Here is an 8,662-nt window from a genome sequence, read left to right as displayed (position 1 = left end):
ATACAGGGTCCTGCCCTTTGGACTTTCTTCAGCCCCCAGAGTATTCACAAAGGTACTGGCGACTCTTGGCGCACACCTACGAACCATTCCCGTGCGCATCCAGTGCTACCTGGACGACATTCTTATCCAATCCTCGTCAGTCCAGGCGGCGACTCTGACCCTAAGAGCTCTTCAAGATCACGGGTTCTCACATCCAAAAGAGTCAGATGGTTCTCACTTCCAAAAGAGTCAGACGATTCCTTCGACCCGCCTCCTTCATCTAGCAGCTGTGATAGACACACTAAGGTGTGAGGTCTACCTTTCTCCAGAGCGTCAAGACAGCATTCGGGTTCTGGTCAGGCAGATTCGAAGGAAACGGGTCACCACACTGGCTACACTCTCCCACCTGCTGGGAAAGATGATCTCATGTCTAGCAATCGTGCCCTGGGCACGGCTACACTCCAGGGACCTGCAATGGTTCCTGCTTCCGTTTCAGAAAATAGGAACCAGTTCCTCCAACCAGAGAGTAAGGGTGCCACCAAGGGTTCTGAAGTCGCTCCAGTGGTGGTCGTCCTCATCGGTGAAAAAGGGACACATGTTCAAGGAACCCAAATCATACTGGAGCACCGAGTCATACTGACCACAGATGCCAGCCTGTTCGGCTGGGGAGCACACCTACAATCGCAACTGGCTCAGGGCCAATGGTCCAAGGAGAACCTAAGACACAACATAAACTGGTTAGAGCTCAGAGCCATACACTTGGCCCTCCGCCATTTCCACAACACTGTGGCGGATCAGCACGTCCTAGTGCTCACGGACAACGTGACGACGAAGGCCCACGTCAACTGACGGGGGCACACGGTCCAGATCCCTCATTATGAAGGCCCAATCGCTGGGAGCATGAGCAGAAAACAACCTAGCCTCCCTCAGGGCCGAACACATATCAGGAGAGGCAAATCAGCAGGCGGACTTTCTGGGCAGGGCAACAGTAGACCACTCAGAGTGGAGACTGCACCCAACTCTCTTCAAGGAAGCGTCACAGAGGGTTCGGCCATCCAGTGCTGGATCTATTTGCCAGCCCCAGGAATACCCAGCTCCTGAGGTTCTTCTCCCGCTTCCCGTCACTGGGGGCAGAGAGAGCAGACGCACTCCAGGGTCACTGGCCAAAGGGGCTGCTGTACGCCTTCCCACCTCTCCCTCTGATGCAGGCAGCCATCAGGAAGATATTGCAGGAACAAGCAGAGGTGATACTCATCACGCCACACTGGCCAAGACAGCCGTGGTTTGCCGACCTCGTAAGTCTTTCTGTCTCACCTCCATGGAGGATTCCCCAGGACCGAATCTCACTCAGCTAGGGGGCTCTACAACACCCAGAGCCACAGTGACTCCAACTAGCCACCTGGGACTTGAACGGAGCCTCCTAGAAGGGGAGGCCTATTCACAAAGTGTCATCAATACGATCCAGGCCTCAAGAAGGCCTACAACTAATAGAATTTACGACTCCACGTGGAGAAATTATTGCAGTTGGTGCGCAAAGCAGTAGCTAGATCCCTTTAGGATTGCTATCCCAAGGGTCTTAGATTACTTGTGGGAGGGACTTGAGAGGGGCTTAGCACCCAACACAATTCGCAGACAGGTAGCTGCCCTGTCCACTATACTCACATATGGCAACTCTGAATCACCCAGTGGTGAAGTCCTTCATAAAGGGCGCAACAAACAACAGACCACCCGTGGTCCACAGGTATCCCTCCTGGGACCTGCCCAAGGTCCTACAGGCCATCACCGCACCTCCATTTGAACCTATCTGGGCATGCACCTTACAATACTTGACACTTAAGGTCGCATTTCTGGTCGCCGTCACCTCGGCGAGACGCATTTCAGAGTTGGCAGCACTATCAGTTAGAGAAGATCTTTGCACCTTTCACAAGGATAGGGTGGTCCTACGTCTGGACCCCTCCTTCATTCCCAAGGTCAATTCCTTATTCCACAGAGCTCGAGAGGTAGTGCTACCAGATTTTTGTCCTCAGCCCTCCCATGAATTGGAGCACAAGATGTTTGCAGGGCCTTAAGGCAGTAGTTAAAGCGAACCGCAAATCTGAGGCCCTGTTCATATCCTTTCACTCATACTCAAGGGGACGAAGGGTCACAGCTTCCACAATCGGCAGATGGATCAGGAACTGCATAGCAGAAACATACCAGGGGCAATCGCTCTCAGTCCTTAGACAAATCACTGCCCATTCCACTCGCAGCGCTGCAACATCAGCAGCGTGGGCAACTCAGGCACCGATTGAGGAAATATGTAGGGCGGTGATGTGGGTGTCGCCCTCCCCTTTTATCAGACACTACAAGTTAGATAGGTTCGCATCGGCGGAGGCCTCATTTGGCAGGAGGGTCCTTCAATGCATAGTGTCAGAGAGTGGGACACAGGCCCAGACGGCTTCCAACCCACAGGGACAGTGAGGCTTTGGTATGTCCCATTGGTGGATTCTCCACTCGTCATGCTGGAGAAGGGGTGTTGTCTTACCTGAATGCCTTTTCTCAGCATGACGATGGAGAATCCACTCCCACCCTTAGTGCCAGTCAGGTCCTGTGCTGGGAAGAAATTGAGCCAACACACTTAAATCATAGTCAAGAGCTTCGCTTCAGTTGAGACTGGGAGTTGGCCTCAGGAAGAGGGGCGTGGCGATTTGGTTGACTTAGTCTATACGGGCAGAAGACAAGCAAAATCCATTGGTGGATTCTCCATCGTCATGCTGAGAAAAGGTGTTCAGGTAAGACAACACCCCTTTGTAATTATTGCACATTTATATTATGTGATTTTTACATGGTTTTCAGATTCACATATGTATCTGAAACCTGTGTTCTTAGCTCTAATTCTCTTCTAGGTGGTTTTTCTTGCTGCATAACACTGGTGGGAAATTACCCTAGGTTATTAGTGCCTAGTTTTTTATGAGGATATTTTCACTCATTTTTTTCCTGGATTATAAACAACAGTAGAATTAAAAAAAACCACTGATTGTAATAAAATATACTGTTTGAAATTATACTCAAAATTATATATGATACTGCTTTACTCCTGAATATGATCCTTAGATTCCCCCCCCCCCCCATTTTGGGCCAATGAGTTTCAAATATTATAAACAGATAAAGGTTTTCTGTAATTTTGCCTGGATTATAATTATATTTATGTAGAAGGAATAAGTGAACCAAGTCAGGGCAGTGAAAAGTAAGTTTAACTAATATAAAAGTAATTTCCTGAATGGAATCTTTTTCAGGGCCTCTCAGTTTGAAGTTAGAGGTGTTTTGTGTACAGACATTTAAATTTATTTAATTGCTCATTGTTTTTGTTTTCAACATGACTCACTAGAAGCTCAAAACTGGAAAAGTTGGAAACTTGGAAAAAGAAAATCACATTTAAATTGGTTGAAATCTAATAATTTACAAAGAATTATACCACCTCATTTAATACAACCCATTTTTCTAATATACACTTATTTTGTGGAAATAATAGCTACTTTCATTCTTTTCTAAAAAAAAAAAGGGAGGGGGAATAGGGCATGAAACTTTGAAATCTACCTTCACATGCAGCTGTTAAGAATATTTTGGAATGTAACCATAGGGATTATTTGCTCAGTAAAGATTATATTTATGACTATTCAGCAAAAAAAAGTCACATCTCCTTTCTGATTAAGGAATTCTGTGAAACCTATTGCTTATTTATGAAAGCTATACTGTTTCTCAGTTGTATAGATTCCAAAATTGTTCAAGCTATGAATTTTTGTTTGTGTGAAAAATTCAGTATATTTTTTATTTACAAGGCTTATAATACACCCCACTCATAGAGGATTCCAGATAGCATATAACTATAAATAATACATAATCATAGACTTTCAAAAGATTTTAAACCTGGCTTTTTTGTCAGGTTGTAGGATGCTGGTAGAGTCAAATTTGTGTTTTTAATCTTATATGATTGAGGAAGTGATTGTTTTTAACTGCCGTCTTTTATTGTCTTTTCTACAGTTTTCATATGTATGTTTCTGCTTTTATGCTTTGTTAGCTTTCCAGAATTGTTTGATTAAGCATCCATATATTTACTTAATAAATCCATTAATAAAACCCTAACATTAAATATAGAAGATGAATGCCCTTATTTATGATCACTAGGGATCAATGATTCATTGAAACTATACAGCCTTGACTTGCTAATGTAATAATAACATGGTAAGGATTACGTGTGACTTTGGAGGGAGAGATTTCTATAAAGGGGTATCTGCCACAGAGAAGCAGTGTGATTCTGTCATAGAACATTGTTTAGCACCATCTAAATACATTGTGGCTAAGTCTTCAAACATGGTTTTTTATTAGGTTATCATAAGTTTTCTGGATGTTTTATTTTTAAATTGGATTTTTCTACAAAATAAGTTTATATAATACTGAATTTGAATCTGTTGGTAAACTTAGTATACATGTGTTCAAGTACTGTAATTTTTTAAAAAAAATTAGCATAAAATTACTGTTCTCTAAGTACTAATTGTGCCTTTTTAAATTTAATAAGAGTGATTTTTTTCCATTTTTAAATCATTCTAAATTTTGCATGCCAAATAAATTTCTGCACAACCTCTGTGGTACGATAGGAATATTTTGTGAAGTGTATATTGTTTTCAGGCACCCTTTTCTATTAAGGTCTGGCTGTTACATGGATATTATGAAACTGATTGTCTATGGATATTCTCAGTCATCCAGGTCATGGTTGTCTCAAAGGTGCTTTTTCAAAAGGCAACTTGACTTTATTTTTCCTTGAAGTCATTTTGCTTCTCATCCAAAAAGTTTCTTCAGTTCTGACTGAATGGTGGAGGATGGAAGGATTTATATTCCTTGCAGTCATCTGGTTGTTAGTACTTTTTTTGAGAGTCCAAAGGCCACTTGGAGGTTTATAGTGCCCTCAGAGTCATCTGAATAATGCAAATGGGTGTGGAACCTTCTTGGAACTGCTGAAAGTTTACAACACAGTCCTTTCAGCACTTCCAAGAAGGTTCCACACCTTTCAAAAGTAATAATTTAAAAAGAAAAAATGATGAAAAATTCTAGCCATCTTAAGATTATTTCTTTAACTTGTGGGCAAAGAAGATATGACTTTCTAATTCAAAAATATTTAAAGTCTTGTGGCTTCTTGTATTGAGCCATCTGCATTTTGTATTAACGGCCTCTTTGGAAGCCAAATTACAAAGGTGTAATTTGATCTTTCAGCCCTGTTTGGTAAATGCTATCATTTTGTGGGTACAATATGTTCTACTGCTAAAAGAAAAAATACGAGTTTTTTAGTCCACATTTTTTCCTCTTTAAATTGACTTGAAGGCATAAATGTTAAGTCTGTATGTGTCTAGTTTCTATATATTAAGAAATATGTAAACATTGTAGTATGTGCTGTTACATGCACTTGCAATTTACTTATGTACTCTAATTATGGTACATAACTATGGATTGAGAAAAGCTTCAGAACAATTTTTTCCATATATGGCATGTCAGAAATTAGCAGTAACATTGGCAGAACAGCATTCCTCACCAGCTAGAGGTGGTTATATCCTGTTAGTACTGTTTGATTTCAACTTCCCCTTTCTAGAATTTGAGGTATCTTGGGAGTTGATGGCCACCATGACAACTGTGAAGTCATTTCAGCTCATCCTTGGCCTGACCCACATGGCTCGTTACACTCTAGATCTAGCTTTTCCTTCAGAGCAGATGTGTCAAGATCTGATCCTTTTTCATTAGTACACTATCATGGAAAAATAACTGTCTTTATGACAGTGGAATTAACTAGACTTACATATCTCTGCTTAGTGAGGAGGATCCCATCCTACACATTTGGTGAATTCAGCAGGTTTCCTTGGGCAGTTTTCCAGTGATTGGGAGGGCATCCCTCATGAGCATCCTCTTGACCTCTAGAAAAGCAAAAAAAATAAAATAAAGTCCTTGACAAAATTGCCCTGAGCAGCATCTTTCCACTGATCCTGTATAGTCATGTTGTTCCAGAGTAATCAGGTAAGAAAGCCATAAGTTATGTGCAGATTTCTATGAAAGCTAGTATACAGTAGTGCTTGGTATACATGTGTGTTTTGCTTATGGTTTACCTTATTGTTAGTGTATTGCTGGAATATATGGGAATCATAATCAGTGTTTATAATGGAGTTGGTGGAAATAGCAAAACTGTTTTAATTAAAAGAGAAGAACCTCTCTAGTTTTGTTTCTACTCGGAAACCACTTCTGGATTTTTTGCTCAAAACAGAAAATAAAAGAAACTTTGATTCTAAGTTTTCATGACTAGAGTGACTTATGTTGTTACAGAAATGGCTTGAAATATTTAGAAATGTAAAGCAAAATATTGAGGTTGTAATTTGTTTTGATATTCTACCGCACTGATAAAAGTCACTAGTATTTTCTTTCTTTTTCTTTGCACTCCTCTTCTTCTTTAACTCTTTTATTTCTTTTTGTATTTTTATCTTATTACAAATTTTAATAAAATATTAAAAATCACTGTTTACAAACTATATGTTTCTAAATTCAGCTGCATTTGTTGACAGTAGGATGTTTGTGGATTAGATATTGTAATTATAAGCATTTTCATAGCTAGAATGAAATATTTATTCAGCACATTAGTTCTTGCTATATTGTTGATTTTTGAAAGTTTAGCTAATATAAAAACATTTTTATTGATTTTCAAAGAATGGTTCAACTGAAAATCTGTTTATACTATATCATTTTATTGGTATGTTGGAATTCTTAATTTTGGAGACTTTAGCAGTTATCATTAGAACAAGGTTTCTTAAACATGGTATTTATTATATATAGTCAGTGAAAAAATTGTCTTTTGAAATAGCAGAAGATTATATGTTTTAAAGATGATTTATTTGAACAGCCATTTGTCATAATAACTGATACCTACTTGTTTACACAAATTTATATCAAGACCAGTAGAAAGATATATGTAAGTGTGGAAGAAAACTACATTTTTTTAAAATAAACTTTCCCTGATGACTTTTTGTTTTCTCCAAATATTGAATATAAGACATATTGATTGATTGATTGTTTAAACTTATGAAACACTTCCAAATATTTTCTTTTTAAATTACACGTAATATTATTACAGCTTTCTTATATTGCTACCCAGCATATACTGGGTAGAAAAAGCAGCTTCATTTGATCATCAGACTGTGTCTCTCTGATAAAGGTTAGCATTCCAACAAAAGAACAGTGTAGTAATGTAGAATAAATTTATTATATTAAAATATTTTGTGACTATAACATCAACTTAAATAGACTCTTCATAGTAATGTTTAGTAAATACTATCAAAGCATAAGGAACATTAAAACAAACTTTCACTATCCTACCACAACATAAAAAATTGTATGATGACACAATCACAAGCTTCTTGCTAATAAGTTGTAAAAATGTGATAAATATAAAAAGTGAGGCAAATAAAACCCAAATAAAATATGTGGTTTCAGGCCCTCACAGCCTTCCAGAAAAACTCCAGCTTCTGACCTTCAGCCCAGCTTAACCTCCTGAAAGTGACTAGGGGAGATGAACAATTGGCTGCTTTTCACCAGCACTAGTTGTCTGATTGGGCTGACTCTAGAAAGGAGGCACAATTCTATTGTCAAAGTAAAAAAATGTCTACTTTGAAAATGGTGATCCATGATTGCATAGATCCTGGCCATTATGACATAATTAAGTTACTGTGCAGCTTTGGACTTTACATTCATTTTACAAACCTACATGCAAAAATTAGTAATGTACAAATATTTGCTCCGTTATCTATTGTTTGGAAATGTATTTAGTCATTTTTGTATGAAGAGAGAGAAACATGGATTAGCTTACTTTTCAGCCATAGAAAGCTTGCTAATCATCACAATTGAGCCCAGAATTATGTCTGTAAGTTATGGTACTCATAAGTGAGACATCGTGCTTAATGACCACAATCCCTATTCTTCCTGTTACAGTCGTAAGTGGAGTACGGGGTGCCTCAGATTAGGGGAAACCCAGTGCAGGCCCATGCACTGCAGCACTGCCCCAGACCTCCCTGAGTTTCTTCCATTCTCTTGAGGCTCCGCTTGCTCCACTTCCCACCCATCTGGGTCGCCCACCCTTCTTTCCCTCACACAACCTGCTCCAGTTGCCTTTTTGAAAGATTGCCTTTGGGAAAGAGAACTGCCAGAACTGCGACAGCCTGGTGCTGTCCCAGAAATGGGTGCCATTTTGTGAGCATTTATATTCTTTGGATTGTGAATGGCACCTGCTTCTGGCATGGCACAACACTGCAGATTGGCTGGTTCTCCTTAGGAAAATTGATCTTTGGGAAAGTGAGGCATGATGGGGGGGGGCAAGAACCCAAGGTTGTGGGACCCAGTGGGGCAGAAGGCAGGCCCACTGTAGGGAATTATACAGCCTGGTTGCTGGCATGCCACAGCCTGGTACTGGTCCATGGATTGGGGGTTGGGGACCCCTGGCTTAAGCAGTCTACTGTATGTCTTCCTAAGCTGCTTCTCTAAAAAGTGCTAACCCTAAATTAACAAGCTCAGTTCTATGACCTGGATTCTGATTAGAACCCTTCTGTCAGCTGCAGCCTGCAACTGACTAGATTGAAGTTCAAACTGAAGGCGTTTGTTGTTCTATATGGAGGCATTG

Source organism: Protobothrops mucrosquamatus, unplaced genomic scaffold (genome assembly GCF_001527695.2).
Source record: "Protobothrops mucrosquamatus isolate PMUCROS unplaced genomic scaffold, P.Mucros_1.0 scaffold385, whole genome shotgun sequence".
NCBI classification, from domain to species: Eukaryota; Metazoa; Chordata; class Lepidosauria; order Squamata; family Viperidae; genus Protobothrops; species Protobothrops mucrosquamatus.
This window is presented reverse-complemented; position numbering follows the sequence as displayed.